The sequence below is a fragment of the Bubalus kerabau genome, chromosome 4 (genome assembly GCF_029407905.1).
Source record: "Bubalus kerabau isolate K-KA32 ecotype Philippines breed swamp buffalo chromosome 4, PCC_UOA_SB_1v2, whole genome shotgun sequence".
Classification (NCBI taxonomy): Eukaryota; Metazoa; Chordata; class Mammalia; order Artiodactyla; family Bovidae; genus Bubalus; species Bubalus kerabau.
In genome coordinates, this window is record NC_073627.1 from 9,794,161 (window position 1) to 9,811,562 (window position 17,402).

Consider the following 17,402-nt stretch of genomic DNA (forward strand, 5'->3'; position numbering starts at 1 on the left):
CACAGCAGGTGAGGACATCTGCGTCCTGCCTGTGTGTCTTGCCCCGGCCATGCCCCTGCGTTGGGTTGAGCCTTCTCGGTCTTTGTGGAGGCCTGGACGCTCCTGTTGTTTCTCAGTGGAGGCGTGAGCAATACTGCGTGATCGTGGTGTTTCATCTTTTATTCACACGCTCTGTGGTTCCTGTGAGACGAGACAAGCTTCAGAGAGCCTTGTAAGAACAGACATTTGTTTTGCTCTTTTCACGAGCGCTTCTTGGAGCCCTTCTTTTTTTTTTTTTTTTTTTTTTTTAAAGAGAAAGGACCGAAGAGCAGTGTTTCTTTGGTGATTTGAATACATTTTCCTAGGGCAGGGGACTGGATCAGATGACCCCCGGCCTGCCTCCATGCTCTGGTGCCGTGGGAGCCATTGGGAAGTGAGGACAGGATCCCAGTCTTTTGTTTCTCGGCTGCCCAGGACCAAGGAAGAGCTGCCAGTTGCTGGGGTCAGTTGTGGGCCCTGGAGATGAGCGACAGGTGGACAGCGGCCCCGTTGAGTTGGAGTGAGAATCCTTGTTGATTGTCATTTGGGGGCTGTGGAGGAGGGCTGGTGGGGGGGGCAGGGAGTGCAGAGAGCAGTGGAGGGTGTCACTGCACAGCCTCCCACAGGGGAGCCCTCCCTCGGCCCTGCAGTGACAGAGGACACAGAGCAGAGGTCCCGGGGCCACTCTGCAAACCGCACGCTCTGCTGACGTCCCTTCAGTCACCCCAGTGGCTTTTCAGTCGGCCCACCAGGCCAGGAGCCCCACAACCGGCGCCGGCTCCCAACCGCGGGCTCCTCAGGGCCAGGTGCCTGTGGTCCCCAGTCTCCACGTCCAGGAGTGTCATTTACGGGACCCTCGTCACCAGCTGGGGGCGCTGCCTGCCTCCCTCCCCACATGACCGAGGTGGGCACCGAAGCGAGGGGAACGCTGGGTTGGGACAGGTCCGTGACGAAACGCCATCCTCCCAGACTGTTCCTCAGGGGAAGGAGAACACGTTTTAAGGGGCATCTGTTTTCTATTGGTTTAAGTGCAGTTGTTGAAAAAGTGGGAAAACAGGTCCTCCGTGTGTCACCCAATGCCCAGGAGGTGCTGAGGGCAGGTAGGAAGGCGCTTTGGTGTCCCCTTGGCCTCCATGGCCACCCTCCGGGACTGGAGTGCGATGGTGAGGAGCACAGTCAGGCAGAGGAGGGGGCTCAGGAGGTGAGGGGGGCGCCCCGTGTCTATGTGGCAGCTGCTTCTCACATGGCTCACCTCCGTGAGGGCCACCCCCACAGAGCACCCCCTCCGCAGATGCCTACTTCCTGCTTCCTGCCTGCCTGGCGCAAAGCTGCTCAGCTGTCCTTTTCCATCTTTCCAAACTCCTGGCTGCCTCCCCAGCTTCCTCCGGGGCCCACTGTGGAACCGGACGGCCTGGTCCCGTCTCCCCGAGGCTCCTGGGACCCCGTCTATGTGCCAGCAGCCGGCTCTGTCCCCCTCACTCTCACTCCTTCGTGTGTTCATCCAGCAACGCTTTGCGGGGGGGAGCCATCTGCTCTCCGTCTGCTGAAGAGGAGCCACTGTGCCTGGGGGCCAGGCCCCTCGTGGGCCACGGAGAGATGGCCGGGTGACCCCGTGCACCTCAGTTTCTGCATTCAGCCTGCTCCAGTTCACCGGCTTGTGGGGAGACGTGTGAGTCAGGGGTGGGGGAGCTGCTCCTCGGGTGTTGTGGGGTGGGTACAGTTGAGGCCAGAGGCCTCTCTGTGGGCTCCCCCCCAGCTCACCGTGGGGCTCCCCGAGGATGGCTTGAAGTAGAGAGCTTATTCACACCACGGGGCACCCTAAAACCCAAGTGCTAAAGTTATAATTAAACCTTGAGAAATCTGGGGGCCCCTCCACCCCTGAGGCCTGCACCACCTCATAAAAGTTGGGCTTCACTGAATTCTCTCTCGTTGTGGCTTGTTTGGCATTCTGGAGGTTTGGGACAGGGAGTGGAGAGAGGACTTAGGCCTCTAACGGATTTGGGGTGGGCCCAGGAAATCCGGCGGTGGCCCCCCAGCAGCTCTGCAATCATTTCCTCCGGACTAGCTAGTGCTCAGGGCTCCGACCAGCCTTGGCACCTGGCTGGTCAGGCGGGTGGTGGCAGGGTGCAGGTGGGCGCTGACCCACGTCGGCTGCACCCCACTGGTTCAGGCACATGGAAGGGGTCTGAGTGGGTGTCCTGGGTAGCAAAGGTTTTCACCCCTTGTCCCTCCTGTGCAGAGATCCAGGATGAGCCACGTTCAGCCTTTCTGATTGCTGACTGGCTGCTTTTGCTGCCACATCCTCCTCCTTTCAGGGTGAGGCTTCCTTCTGTAAACAGGGCTTGCTCCTGGGTCCTTCTATGACTTGACAGGTTCTAGCCCAGTGACGCTGAAGCCCCTTCTTAAAAGTTCATGTTGAGTCCTTACGAGCAGTGGTGGTGTGAGGAGCGGGCTGCACAGGTGGAGAAGTCACCGGAGTCACTCCCCAACACACACAGACACATACAGGCTGCTGAATGGAAAGGGGGCAGGGGCGTGCAGGCTGGATTGGTGCGGGGGGTGGAGGGGGCAGCCGTGGGCCAGAGGACACCGTTGTTCTGGTTCACTCCCTGGGGACCACAGTCATTGGCCTTGTTGATAATAGCTTTATGGAGATATAATCCACATTCCAGAAAATGCACCCTTTTATTGTGTACAATTCAGCGGTTTCCCATATACTTACAAAGTTACCATCATCACCAATTCCAGAATATTTTTGTCACCACCCCTCAGAGATCTTAAGTCCATTACTGGTCATTTTCAGCGCTTGGCAGCCACGAATCTGCCTGCTGTCTGTGAATTTGCCTATCCTAGTAACTTCTGTCGGTAGAATCATGTCGTGAATGGCTTTCTTCTCTTTTTTAGTGGGTGGCCTTTTGTATCTGGCGTCTTTCACCCGGCGTAATGTTTTCAGGGTTCATCCATATATAATGTGTCCACGCTCCATCCCTGTTTATGGCTGCACAGTATTCCACTTTAACAGTTGCATCACGTTGTGTTTATCCATTCATGGGTTGATGGGCATTTATTTGGGCTGTGTCCACTTTGTAGCTCATGTGAATCGTGCTGCAGTGAACACTGGGGCCCAGGTTTGGGTGGGCACCTGTGTTTTTGTTTCTCTTGGGGACCTGCACAGTCAGCTGGGAGCACTTGGCTCGCCAGCACCCAGTTAGGGGTACACTGTGGTCTCTTGGGCCCCCTCCCAGAGGCTGTGAGCACTGTGTGTCAAGTCTTGAATCTGTGTCTCTGTGCAGTTGGCTGGGGGTTCTTTGGTTTCACTGTGAGTCCACGGCCAAGCTTTGCAGAACAGGATGAATCAATGAGGAATTAATGCAGGGAGGAGTTGGGGGTGGGATCAAGGAGCAGAGGAGCCTGTTGGGTCCTGCCACTGACTTCTGGTTTCCTTGCCCTGCACAGGGCCCAGGACAAGGCAGGAAGGGGAGAAGGAAGGCTTGTGTGTCCTCTCCAGGGGAGATGGGGGCATGTGACAGTGAGGTAGTGGCAGTGAAAGAGGAAGTGGGTGGAAGGAGTGGGCGGGGTTGGAGTACCCTCCCCCAGTGGGAAGGTGGGGGTGAGGATGCACCCCCGTGTCCATTCCTGGCCGGAGGGGGAGGTGTTTCCTTCCTGGGAGGGTGAAATGCAGGACTTAGGGCAGGTCGGCCTCTGGGGTCCAGGGAGGGTGTGAGGGTGACTGCTGTTCCCCCAGAATCTGCAGGAGCAACAAGATACACCCTTTCTGGACGGTGGTGTGCATCACAGGCAGGAAAGTTAAGCTGCGGAACGAATGCGTGTTGCTTGTCTTTTTAAGCCACCGCACAAGTGCATCCAGCAAAGGCTCACCCGTGTGCACGTCTGGGCGCCTGCTGGGTCCACTCTGAGCATCGCGCCCGGGAGCGCGCTGGGGAGGGCCCACTGGCGCGGTCCCGGGAAGGCGGCGGCGGGGCGGTCCGGCTTCCTCCCTCCTCCCGGTCCTCCCCGCCCTCCCGGCAGCTGGAGGGGGCCTCTGCTCCTCGGCAATTCACAGGCAGAAATTACCATATGAATGTGGCTCCTTCCCGCAGCCGCGGGTTGGGGAGACCTGGGAGGGGACAGGCTCCCACCCTCGGGGGCTGGAGGCGCCTCCAGGTCCTGTGCTGACTGAGGCGAAGCTCCTTCAGAGGCGCAAATCCATCGGTTGGAGGACGCCGGACAGTCTCGGTCCACAGTAGGTCTCCACCGCGTGCGGAGGGTGTAGGGGATGGGTTGGGGGGTCTGCTGGGTCCCAGGAAGTGGGGGAGGCCCTGGGGACCAGCGAGCCCCTTCCTTTATCTTTCGTCTCAACTTGTAGGAGAATGTGTTGTTACTATAGCTCTTGTTATTTTGGTCTGATTTCAAAAGTGTCAGCTAATTACGGCAGGAAATGTCGAGTCTAAGGAAGGATGTGAAGGCGAGGATCGGATACGACAAAGCGAGTCTGAGCGCTCTGTAAGCTGTAAAGTGCTGTGCGCAGGCCAGCCCGGATGGCGGTCAGCCCTCCTCCGATGGCCCGGCCTGGCTTCTTGTGTTCTTGGCCAAGCTCCTGGGGGCCAGGACCGAGTGCTCTAGGGGCCTTCTGCAGAGGCCCTGCTGGTGTCACGATTAATACTTTGCCAGCTGACTCAATCACTCTTAAGTTTAGGCTGCTGCTATGTCACCTTTAACTGCTGGACAGCAAATTAATGGATGCCTAGTGCCTGGTGGCCCGGCCACTGCACGTAGGGGACCCACTCCTCACCGTGGCACTGGCCAGGTCAGCTGCAGTGTGGAGAGCGGCGTGGGTGAGGTTTCAGGGTTCAGACAGAGCCCCGGGTGGGCCCAGGTGTTCAGACCTGAGGGCCCCCCTCCCCGTGCCCGCCCCCTCCAGCACCCCTGCCTGCTCTGCCCAAGCTTCAGGGAGAGGAGACCTCACATGCCCTGAGGCCCCAGTTAGGGGTAGGTGGGGAAGCGTGTGGGCTTCCCGGGTGGCGCTAGTGGTAAAGAGCCCACCTGCTAAGGCAGGAGACGTAAGAGACACGGGTTTGATCCCTGGGTCAGGAAGATCCCCTGGAGGAGGGCATGGCAACCCACTCCAGTATTCTTGCCTGGAGAATCCCATGGACAGAGGAGGCTGGCAGGCCCCAGGTCCATAGGGTGGCAAAGAGTTGAACACGACTGAAGCAGCTTAGGGTGCACGCACGAGGAAGGGGGTAGGGATTAGGGGCCTTCCAGTCTCCTCTCCCCTGTGGGCATCCCCATGCCCTCACTGACGGTTTCCTGAACAGAATTTCCTAAAGGGGCAGGAGCTGTCCCAGGAAGTGCATCCATCCTTTCGCAAGATGCTTTGTGGTTCCAGAAGGGGGATGGAAACCGGAAATCGTTCACGTCTCATTCACATGCTGGCACACGCGGAAGGCTGAGCAGAGGGAAGCCCGGGAAGCCCGTGGGAAAGGATGCAGGCCAGCACCGCGGGAGCCTCGCGGAGGGGCCGCCTGCACCGACCCGGGAGCAGCGGCCCCGCGATGCTCTGGGAAGAGAGGAGGGCGGGAGGCAGCGAGCTGGCCTTTCATTCACTCATTCGATATCTTATGTACCAGGCTGTGGGATGTGTGAGCAGAGGAGACAGACCTTGCAATTGCAGGCTGTGAGCAGGGGCACTCGGGAGGAGAACCATGGGACACCGGGAGTCCCCCGGAGCAGAGCCAAGGGAGGACCTCCCTGGGGAGCCTTGTTTGAGGAGAGGAAAGGAGCCAGGGAGATGGTGCACATGTCGAAACGGGAGAGCCGGGCACGGGCTTCTATTTTACTGACACATGCTCTGTGCCTTGGCCGTGCCAGGCTCTAGTCTGTGCTTTGTAAATATGTCGTTTGGTGGTCACAGAACTCTTACAAGGCAGGTATTATCTCATATTACCCATCAGAAACCTGAGGCATTGAGAGGTTAAGTTACTTGCTCAGGGTCACACACGGAGTCTGGGATGGAACAGGGTCCCAGCTGCAGGATTCTGGGGCCTCAGGGATCTTGTGTTATCCCAGGTACAGGGGGACCCAGTCAGGCTTTCAAGCCAGGGGAGCAATGCGATTAATTTGTTTTAAACAGGCCTTCCTGGTGCCTTGAGAAGGATGGACCCTGCGGTGGGGTGGTGGGTGGGGGACTTAATGGGGACTTAATGGGGATGGCTTGGCTTGTGGGAGCCATGGAGGTGGGAGGCCAGGTGACTGCCTTCAGATGTGTTGAATTCAGATTGATAGGATTTGGGGTGGATGACTGGATGTGGGCCAATGGAAGGAGGGACCAAGGCTGGCCCCTGGGTTTCCTGCTGTAGTAACTGGATGGGTGGAGATGCTGTTACTCATGGGGGTGGGTGGCACGGATGGGTCCAGAGCTCAGTTGGTGGCATGTTTAGTGGGAGGCATCCAGGCTTCACTAGGGCAGGGGCCGAGGATACCCAGCTCTGGGCAGGGGGCCTGGCATAGTGGGCCATCTCTGCTGAGTCATGATTGGCACTGGTGTATGATTCTGAACAGAGGTTGGCATCTGATGCTCAGAGGATGGGCAGGATCACTGGGAAGAGTGTCCAGTTGGAACCAGACTGGTTCTACAGACGGAGGAGGAGCCAGCGAGGCAGTGGAGACCCCGGAGACAGAGGAGGAGCAGCAGAGGAGACGTTGGGGTGGGGGGTGACCCCTTAAAATGGCTCCATCTGGTCAGAGCTCCCGATCCAGTGGTGCACCCAAGCTTCGTATCATGCACAGCGCCAGTGTGCAGGAGGCGCAGGAAGCGGGACTCTGCCTAGTGTCCGACCCACACGGGGCTCGGGGGTGTCTGTGCACCCTGCCCATGGCCAGCATCTTCTGTGGGCAGTGTTTCATGGGTGTTGCACATGTGTTCCGAGGGGGTGAGGCATGCTGTCCACACACACTGCTTTTTTCTGGGGTGAGCCTGTGGTTGACCAGTGCGTGTATATACCTGAGCTCACCATCCCCATCTCACTTCAGGGAGCATTTGACCTTGTGGCTCATGGTGTGGCCCAAGATGTCACAGACATGCCCCGGCATATCCCCTCTGCCCAGGGGCTCCCTTGGGAGAGCAGAGGCTAAGCACTGCGTGGGCTGGGGAGCAGGAGGGCCTTTCCAGCAGGCAGGGCTCCGGGCAGCCCCGTGGGCAGGTGGGCACAGTCTAGGCGGGCTCTCTGCTGAGTGGACATGGAGCGAGCCGTGTGAGGGGCCGCGTGGGTTCCCAGGCTCTGCGCACACTGCTTCCTGACCCCCAACCTCCCGAGCAGGAAGAAGCTGGAGGTGGGGAGGGGGGAGGTGGGGAGGGGGGACGTGATGCCAGCTGCCTCGACTCACATCAGCCCGGAGCTGGAGCTGCCGGCGGACGGTGACATGGTTCAAGGCGGTCCAGAGCTGCTGGCCCTCCCGCCTTCCCCACAACCTTCCTGGCCCCTCCAACTAGTGGTATGAGAGGGCCTCCCTCCTTATGGGGTCATTGGTCAGGCTTCCGCTCCTGGCCTAGGAACTTGCCCCTCCCTGCTTGGCCCCCTCCCTGGCTGTGCCTTCAGCTCCCGCCTCTCTGAAGGGATCAGGGTGGGTAGGGGGTCCTTTGGGGGGTGGGGGAGGAGACCTCATTAGGCAGCATCTCGGAGCCTGAGCAGATGATCTGACGGGAGAATTGCTTGGTATCTCTGGGGCGGGCGAGCTCTTTTCCTACTTAGCTCCTGGCAGGGGGCCGCTCTCTTGCACCCTAGAGGACCCTGTCTAGTTTTTGTTATTTTACATGATCTCATCAGTTATGGGAGTGGGCGCCCCCAGCCTCCCCAGCACGGAGCTCTGGTGTGCGTCTGCTGACAGTCCTGCTGATAGGAGAGGGGGGCCGGGGGACTCCACCCCGTGACAAATGGCCACTTTCCACCCATCAGTGGGGGAAGGTCTTCTCTTTCTCTCTTTAACTTTGCGAGCACTTGCCAAGAACTAACGGAATCTCTCTGTGGCTGACCACTTGGACGCGGTGGGCGGGCTGGATTCCGGGTTTGCCTTGGGGCAGGGTCTATCCTGCTGGAAGGTTCCCTGGGGTGGGAGGCAGCTCGGGGGCACATTCTCTGAGCCTTCGAGGCTAGTGTGGGCGGCGGAACACAGAATGAAAGATAAATCCCTTGACACAGGAAGTTGGAGGCCTCATCCCTGGCCTCCTCCGCCTCGCGGATTCGGCGGCACTCAGTTCTGCAGACCGCGTTTTAGGAAAGCGCCTAGGACACGGTGCAGGTTGGAGCCTGCTCTGACCAAAGATTGATGTCTCAATAGGCTGCTGAACCCGGGTGAGGAACTCTGCTGGAGGAGTGGGGCGGGAGGCGGGCTGGAAATGAAAGAACAGAGGGGGCCTCTTCCAGAAGGGGGTGGGGGGGGTGCGGGCTGAGTGTTGGATGCCGTCCAAATCTGGCTCCACCGACCGACGCCAATTGAAACCGTGTTGGCAGAAGCGAAGAGGTTCTTGAGATTCTTTCCTGGACAAAAGGGAAGACGTTTGCTTTAAAGGGTTTGGCAAGAGACAAGGGCGGGCAGTAGAAGTGGGGAATCACCCCCCACTGGACTTTGGGGCGCCCTGGGCCCCTGAATGAATAGAGTCGGGTGGGAGCAGGGGCTGTTCCTACCCTGTCCCCTCCCAGGTCTTGCAAAGGGCGCGGGGTCGTGGGAAGTCTTTCCACCCAATCTGTCCCTGCACAGAAACCCTAAAGCTGCGACTTTGTTTTGAGTCTCCTCTTGGGAAAGATCCAATGGGGAGAGAGATGCAACTCCTGGCGTTTGCAAACTCCCGTCTTTCTTCGGAGAGGCCTTCGCCTTTGTGCTGGATCTCTAAGCCGGCTTTCAGGCCAGAGGGCAGGCTCTCAGATTTCTGGCCCCCTGGTTCCTCATCAGGCTTTGGGGAGACGCTTCCTGCCCTGTACAAAGTGTGAAGTGTAATTCGATTTGGAACTACTTATTGAATTAGATGAGCCGTGTACACTTTAAAAATGCATGCCTTGATTCCCTGCCTGCACAAATTTGCAAAATTCAGTCATTTGTATTCAGTGTTTCCATCTTTAGAAGGGAACAGGAAGTTCCCCTGTGACATTTATGGGGAGTTTGTAGTGGCTGGAGTAGGTTCACGGGGACACGAGGAAAAACGGAATCTGGTAAATGGGAAAAGATTCTGTTTCAAAGCCCCGCAGGGAATGACAGCCCTTATCTCCCTGCCCATCCCTCACAGCTTCTCCTTGGGCTTAGGGATGGAGACCAGCTTCATAACCTCTGCCCTTTTCCTCTTTTCCTGCCTTTGATCATCAAAAAAAAAATTTTTTTTTAATTTATTTATTTCTTTTGGGCTTCCCTGATAGCTCAGCTGGTAAAGAATCCGCCTGCAATGCAGAAGACCCCGGTTCGACCCCTGGGTTGGGGAAGATCCCCTGGAGAAGAGATAGGCTACCCACTCCAGTGTTCTTGCCTGGAGAATCCCCATGGACAGAGGAGCCTGGCAGGCTGCAGCCCATGGGGTTGCAGTTTTGGTTGCTGCACTCGGGCTTTCTTTAGTTGTGGCAAGCAGGGGCTATTCTCTAGTTGCGGTGGGTGCAAGGGCTTCTCTTTGCAATAGTTTCTCTTGTTGTGGAGCACAGGCTCAGTAGCTGCAAGCATGCAGACTTAGTTGCTCTGCAGCATGTGAAATCTTCCTGGACCAGGGATCGAACTCGCGTCCTCTGCATTGGCAGGTGAATTCTTATCCACTGTACCACCAGGGAAGTCCCACCACCCTGATTTTCTTTATTGTTATTTTTCATCTTTTTTTTTTCCTCATTTTTTGGCTGTGCCTCGTAGCTTTTGGGATCTAGTTCCCCAACCAGGGATCAAATCCGGGGTCCCTGCAGTGGAAGCTCTTGAGTCCTAACCACTGGACCACCATGGGATTCCCTGATCATTTTTTAGAAACCCTTCCTCACCCTTTTCTGACCATGGAACCCACAATATCTTTGTATGTTGAGAAGTTCAATTCAGAAATAAAGTGATTAAATTCCAAGTTCTCGTTAGACCAAGTTAGTTTCATCAAGAAAGCTACACGGTTCTTTGGTGAACCCCACAAATTGTCCAAATTTATTCACAATTGATTGCCTGTCTTCATGTCTACTTATTTTAGGGAGAGACTCCTTATCTTTTAACAGCTCCTAAAAGAGGTTTGTGATGCGCAACACGAGAATCCTGTGCCAGATTGGGTTCCTTACTTGTAAGGGATTACTATGAATCTGCCTGGAAGTTTTGGCTGATGAACATTTGAATAAATGAACTTCTTGTTCCTGTGTGGCACCATAGTTTTCATTCAGACTGACCTCAAGCCTATATAGTGTCTTCTTTTTGTTACTATGTAATACGTGCTCAGTAAATGTTGGTTGAATGTATCATTGTTATGGTCTTGGTCCACTGGGACCCCAGGATCTTTTTCTATTGTTAATTGTTTATAACCATGTTTTATCACTGAAGTATAGGTGATGGACAATATTATGTGTTGTAAGTGTATAATATAGTGATTCACACTTTTTAAAGATTATACTCCATTTATAGTTATTATAAAATATTGGCTATATTACCTCTATTGTGCCATATATTCTTCTGGCTTATTTTATACATAACAGTTTGTACCTGTTAATCCCCCACCCCTTTACTGCCCCTGCACACTTCCCTCTACCCACTGGTAACTACTGGTTTGTTTCCTGTATCTGTGACTCTGCTTCTTTTTTGTCATATTCACTAGTTTGCTGTATTTTTTAGATTCCGCTTATTAGTGATCTCATACAGTGTGTGTCTTTCTCTATCTGACTTATTTCACTTAGCAAAATGCCCTCCAAGTCCACCTATGTTGCTGCAAATGGCAAAATTTCTATTTTTTTTTTTTATGGTTGAGCAATATTCCTGTGTGTGTGTGTATGGGTACCACATCTTCTTTATTCATTCATCTGTTGATGGATACTTAGGTTGCTTCCACAGCTCAACAATTGCAAATAATGCTGCCGTGAACATTAGGGTATATGTGTCTTTTCAAGTTAGTGTTTTTGGCTTTTTCAGATATATCCAGAAGTAGAGTTGCTGGGTCATAGGATAGTTCTATTTTTAATTTTTCAAGCAACCTCCATACCGTTTTCTACACTGGCTACCCCAGTTTACATTCCCATGAACAGTGTGTAAGGATTCCCTTTTCTGCACGCCCTCGCCAGCATTTGTGGTGTTCCTTTTGATGATAGCCATTCTGACACGTGTGAGGTGCTATATCCGTGTGATTTTGACTTGCATTTCCCCGATAATCAGTGATGTTGAGCTTCCTCTGCCTGTTGGCCATCTGCATCTCCTCTTTGGAAAAATTTCTGTTCAGTTCTTCTGCCCATTTTGTAATCAGGTTGTTGAACGGTATGAGCTGTTTATATATGTTGGATATTAATCCCTTATACATCACTTGTTGTTCAGTCGCTCAGTCATGTCTGACTCTTTGCAGCCCCATGGACTGCGGCACGCTAGGTCGCCCTGTCCTTGTATGTCATATCATTTGCAAATATTTTCTCCCACACAATGCATTATCTTTTCATTTTATTGATGATTTCCTTTACTGTGAAACAGTTTTAAAGTTTAATTAGGTCTCATTTGTTTACCTTTGCTTTATTTCCTTTAGGAGTCAAATCCAAAAAATATTGCTATTTATATCAAATATTGCTAATTATATCCAAGAGTGTTCTGCCCATGTTTTCCTCTAGGAGTTTTATGGTTTCTGGTCTTTGAGGCCTTTAATCTATTTTGAGTTATTTTTGTATATGGCATAAGAAAATGTTCTAATTTCATTCTTTTATACGTAGCTGTCCAGTGTTCCCAGCACCACTTACTGAACAGACTGTCTTTACCCTGTTGTATATTCTTGCCTTCTTTGTCGTAGATTAATTGACCATAAGTGTGTGGATTTATATCTGGGCTTTATGATCTGTTCCATTCATCTACGTGTCTGTTTTTATGCCAGTACCATACTGTTCTGATGACTGTGGCTTTGTATCAATAATACTGTCTAAAGTCAGAGAGTGTGATTCTTCCAGCTCTTTGGCATCTTCCATTCCTTTGGCATCTTTTCTAGGACAGTTACATCTCCAAGGTGCACATGTGTGCATAGAGAAGGCAGGAGGCTATGACTGTGAGAAGCACCTGGACGAGGCTGGGATAGGGGAAGGAAGGCTTCATCAAGGGCGGGTGGTGGGGCGCATTTACTGCAGGAAGAATATGTGGTGGACAGTTCCCTATGACCCCAACATCAAGCTTCTGCGTGGGTCTGCCTGGATCTGCCTGGTGACGCTGGCTCCTGTTGGGTGGTCTCGTGGGTTTCCATAGATGGGTCAGCCTTGCTTTCTGCTCAGCCACTGTGGGCGGTGATTGAGCAAGGCCGGTGGGGATGATGGTGCCAATGTCCCTGGGGAGGATCGGGGGAGATAAGGGACATTGAGTCTGCTTTACCCCGAGAGCTCGGTCCTGGGCTCTGTCCCTGGCTGTGACATGGGTGCCCCTCTGGCTGGGAGCAATGTCACGCAGCAGAGGTTGATGCTTGGAGAGTGTGGAATCTTCAGGGATGTTTCTGAGCTGCAGGAAGGGCAGCAGGACAGACAGGGAGGGGCGGCAGCGAAGAGTGACCCTTGGGTGTTGCAAGCCTGCTGGGCCCCGCCCATGATCGCCCAGGGCTGCAATGAAGTATAAACCCTCTGCGGGCTCCTCTCTGGTGGCTGCATCCCAGCCAGATGTGCGTCCCACTGTCCCAGTTCCAGCCAGCCACAGACCGCGATACACAGACCCCAGGGTAAGGGGGAAGAATTTGTCCCTTGGAGCAGAAGCCTGAAGTTGGCGCTGGCTCAGGGCTGCGACCTAGAGCCCCCTGTGAAGGCATGTGGATGGAAGAGGATGGAACCCCTTCCTCCCCAATTTAAGAGCAACCCCCTCCCCATCAGTTCCTGAGAAAAGGCGGACCTACAGGCCCCTCTGGTGAAGGAGGGGGCAGGGGCTCGCCCACCAGGGTTGCAGGCCTGGGCTCAAATTGTAGGCCTGCAGAGAGACACTGCCAGGTTTCCTCCTGCTGGTCTGAATGTCCTCGCTGGGAGATGATGGGGCTGCTTGTGCAGCTGGACAGCCTGGGGGGTGGGGTGGGGGCACAGGAACCTTAGGCCTGAGTAGGGGCATCCTGGCCTCAGCTGTCCACAAGCTGTACAGCTGGCTGGTGGGCACTCCTGGGCACAGTGGGTTCTTTTCAATTCATCTCTACCAGCAGCGATTTTTCTCTCTTTGTATAGCAGCTCATTGAGATAGAATCCCCACCCTGTACAATTCACCCATTTAGCGTGTGCATCAGTGCGCTTATTCTCAATGTTGTATCTAGTTTCAGAAAATGTTGTTGTTCAGTCGCTAATTCGTGTCCTCTCTGACCCCATGGACAGCAGCATGCCAGGCTCCTCTGTCCTCCCCTCTCTCCCAGAGTTTGCTCACAGTCATGCCCATTGAGTTGGTGATGCTGTCTAACCATTTCATTCTCTGCCACCCCCTTCTCCTTTTGCCATCAGTCTTTCCCAGCATCAGGGTCTTATTTATCCCCCAAAAGGAACCCCATAGGCGTGATGGCCCAGCCCCGGCTGCCCCCGTCTGCTCTCTGTCCTAATGGATTTGCCTCTTCTGGACATTTCATTTCAATGGACCCGTACCACGTGTGGCCTTTCACGTCTGGCTTCTTCACTGAGCATGCTGTTTTCAAGGTTCATCTGTTACAGCGTGTCGGGACATCAGTACTTTTAAAAAATTTTTAAAATTGGAGTATGGTTGATTAACAATATTGTGTTGGTTTCTGCTGTACAACAAGGGGAATCAGCCATATGGATACATATATCCCCTCCCTCTTGAGCCTCCCTCCCCTACCCCCATCCCACCCGTCTAGGTCATCACAGAGCTCTGAGCTGAGCTCCCTGGGCTTTATAGCAGCTTCCCACTAGCTCTTTTCCTCATGGTACTATGTATGTCAATGCTAATTTTTTTTTTTTTTTTTTTTTTTTTTGAGTACTGTTGATTTATGGGTCCTCCCCAGTGGCTCTGGGATAAAGAATTCACCAGCAATGCAGGACACCCAGGTTCTATTCCCAAGTCAGGAAGATTCCCCTGGAGAAGGGCATGGCAACCCACTCCAGTACTCTTGACTGGAGAATCCCATGGACAGAGTAACCTGGTGGGCTTTAGTCTGTAGGTTCGCAAAGAGTCAGACATGATTGAAAGCAGCTTAGCGTGCATATACACATGATTGATTTACAATGTCAGGTTAGTTTCTGGTGTACAACAAAGTGATTCAGTTCCACATATATATATATACACACACACATATTCTTTACATTTATACATTATTTTTCAGATTGTTTTCCATTTTAGTTTATTCTAATATATTGGATATATTTTCTTGTGCTGTACAGTAAGACCTTGTTATCTGTTTTATTTAAAGTAATTTTTATCTGCCAATCCCAAATTCCTAATTTGCTTCCCCCTCTTCTTCCTTTGGTATTTTTTTCTTTGTCTGTGAGTCTGTTTCTGTTTTGTAAATAAGGTCAATGTATTATTTTTTAGATTCCACATGTAAGTGATATCCTGTGATATTTGTCTTTCTCTGCTGACTGACTTTACTGCGTTTGATAATCTCTGGGTCCATCCGTGGAGGTGCACATGGTGTTATTCCGTTCGTTTTTTATGGCTGGGTAATATTCCACCATCTGCATACACATCTCCATATCCATTCATCTAGGACATAAGTGCTTTTAATGACTCGTCGTCCGTTGCATAGATTTACCGCAATGTCTTGGCTTTTCATCCCTGGGTGGATGGCCTTTCAGATGTTTCTTGAGTCGCTGCTTTGTGCCACCCCCTGGCCTAGGAGGTGGGGGTGCCACTGATTGAGCTACAACCCTGGGTTTGAAGATCTTGCAAAGTCAGATCAGGGAGTGAAGAGCAGGGTGGAGAGACTCTCAGAGGGCCACGTGGAGCCAGAGTGAGAATCCGAGGCCCTGGTTCCCAGCCGCAAAGTCTGCAGGGGGCACTGCCCCTCGCTTTGACTGTAGGGTGACCATGTTACCTACTTGTCCAAACCGTGGCCTTTCTGAGCACCAACTGGGTTCTATTAATATTAATAATTAGGCTGGATACTAGAAAACTTGAAAGCAAGGACTGTAACAGACACGTGTCCACCCGTGTTCGTAGCAGCATTATTCATCATAATCAAAAGGTGGAAACCTCGTAAGTGTCCATTGACGGATGAATGGATAAACAATGAAGTATTATTCAGACATAAAAAGGAATGAAATGTGACACATGCTGGAGCAGGGGGGAGCCTCGAGGACATGATGCTTGTGAAAGAAGCCCGACACAAAAGGACAAATACTTATGAATGTTCCCACTTATATGAGGTTCCTAGTGGAGCCAGATTCAGAGACAGAACAGAGCCTACAGGGTTGGGGGAAGGGCAGTTAGTGTTTAATGGGCTCAGAGCTTCCGACCAGGATGATAAAAGCGTTTGGAGGTGGGTAGTGGTGATGGTTGCATGCCATCGTAAATGTAATTAAGGACGCTAACGTGAACACTTAACATGGGCAAAGGGGTCGAGGTTGTAACTTGCGTCTGTTTTACTGCAGTAAAGAAAGTGATCAGGCTGGAGGGAGGGTGTAAACCAGCATGTAAGGTCACCCCCGCCCCGTTGGTCACTTGGGCTGTCTTTTCCCAGAGGAGGGTGGCACTGTGGTGGGCAGGAATGTCGCCCTGGGCCTGAGAGAGAGTGGCTGACCCAGTGGAGCAAAAGCGAGGCTGTCCCAGGGGTCACCCCCCAACACACACACCCCAGCAAACCTGGCATCCCTCAGAGCGTGACTCCAGGAAGGAGAGGCTATGGCAGTCTGTGCCGCCCCCTCCATCCCCTTTTCCAAGGATTCCCAAGTAGGAGCAGTGGAGAGCAGCAGCTGGTGGTGCGGTGTGACCTTGGATAAGTTACTTAACTTCTCTGAACATGTGTCTCCCGCTTTTAAAGAGGGCAGCTCCCTCTTCCTCTGTTTGCGTGCAGAGGCTATAGTGAAAGTCATCTTGGATGTAAATGTGAAACTTCTTGTTTTTCTGTTAAGAGCTTCCTTTTTCCTATTAATAGTATTTGATAAAGTTTGGGTATGAAACAAAAACCGAGCTAATAGGGAAGAGAGGGAGCCGTAGGCAGAAGTCACTGGAGGAGGTGGTTTGGACAGAAGTCTTGGGGGTGGGGATGGGCCAGGAGAAGGCAGGTGTGGAGGTGGGTCTGACTGTTGTCGTGGAGGGTCTGTGGGCAGCTCGGGCAGTAGAGCCCCTCCTCCCTGTCCCCCACCTCGAGGGTCTCCCCCAAGACCCCATTCACTCAGTTTGGTTGAGTGTCCCCTCCCTGTAGGGCTCTGGAGGCTCGCTGGGGATCCACACACGTCACTGCCATCCTCACTGGAGCTCATGGCCTGCTGGGGACACGTGTGTTAATCAGCTATCACGAGAGTGAATGTGAAGTCACAGGACTAGATTCATTGACGGTCTCCAGTTGGCCAGACCGCTTCCAGTGCATTTCAGAAAAAAAAAAATCACACCCCATTTGTAAAATGAGTAGGTTAGACAAGAGTTCTGTGCTGTGCAGGATAGTTGCCACTTGCCGTGTATCATTCTTTTTTTTTTTTTTAATTAAAAAAAATTTTTTTAATTTCTTGTCCATGCTTTGTGGGATATGGGATCTTAGTTCCCTGACCAGGGATCAGACCCTCACTCCCTGCATTTGAAGGGCAGAATCTTAACTATTGGGCTGCCAGGGAAGTCCCCATGGCATGTATCATTCTTTAAATTGAAATGAATTAAAATTAAATAAAAAACTGAGTTCCTCCATTAGACTAGCTGCATTTTAAGTGCTCAAATGTCATGTTTGTGAAAACAGTTGGTGGTTCTGAAGAAAATTAAAAATATGACTACCATTTGACTCAGCATTCCCACTGGGTCAAAAATGTTTCACAAAGCTTTGAAAGCAGGGTCTTGAGAGAGTTGTGTACCCATGTTCCCAGCAGCTCTGTTCACTAGCTAAAATACAGAAGCAATCCAAGTGTCCGTTGATGAATGAATTAAAAACGTGCTCCATCCACACACTGGAGTATCACTCAGCCTTCAAAAGGAGGGACATCCTGACACCTGCTAGAGCGTGGACTGACCTTGAGGGCATTCTCCTTGGTGAAACAAGCCTGTCACGAAAGGATGAATACCGCGTGACTCTGTTGACCTGGGGTGCACAGTAG

General features: G+C 52.6%; 1 protein-coding gene across 6 annotated transcripts in view; it reads left to right on the forward strand.

Annotated features, from left to right (window-relative positions):
* Nucleotides 1-17,402, forward strand: part of SEPTIN9 (septin 9) — a 148,886-nt gene that overhangs the window by 115,785 nt on the left and 15,699 nt on the right. Inside the window, exon 1 of one of the 6 annotated variants that reach the window (XM_055575244.1) lies at nt 1,435-1,687. The exons of 4 other annotated variants lie outside the window; for them this stretch is intronic. The gene's annotated coding sequence lies outside the window, so the exon portion shown is untranslated. Of the gene's footprint in view, nt 1-1,434; nt 1,688-8,251; nt 8,370-17,402 lie in introns of those variants that run through there. One more of the 6 variants, XM_055575243.1, reaches the window with a different exon arrangement.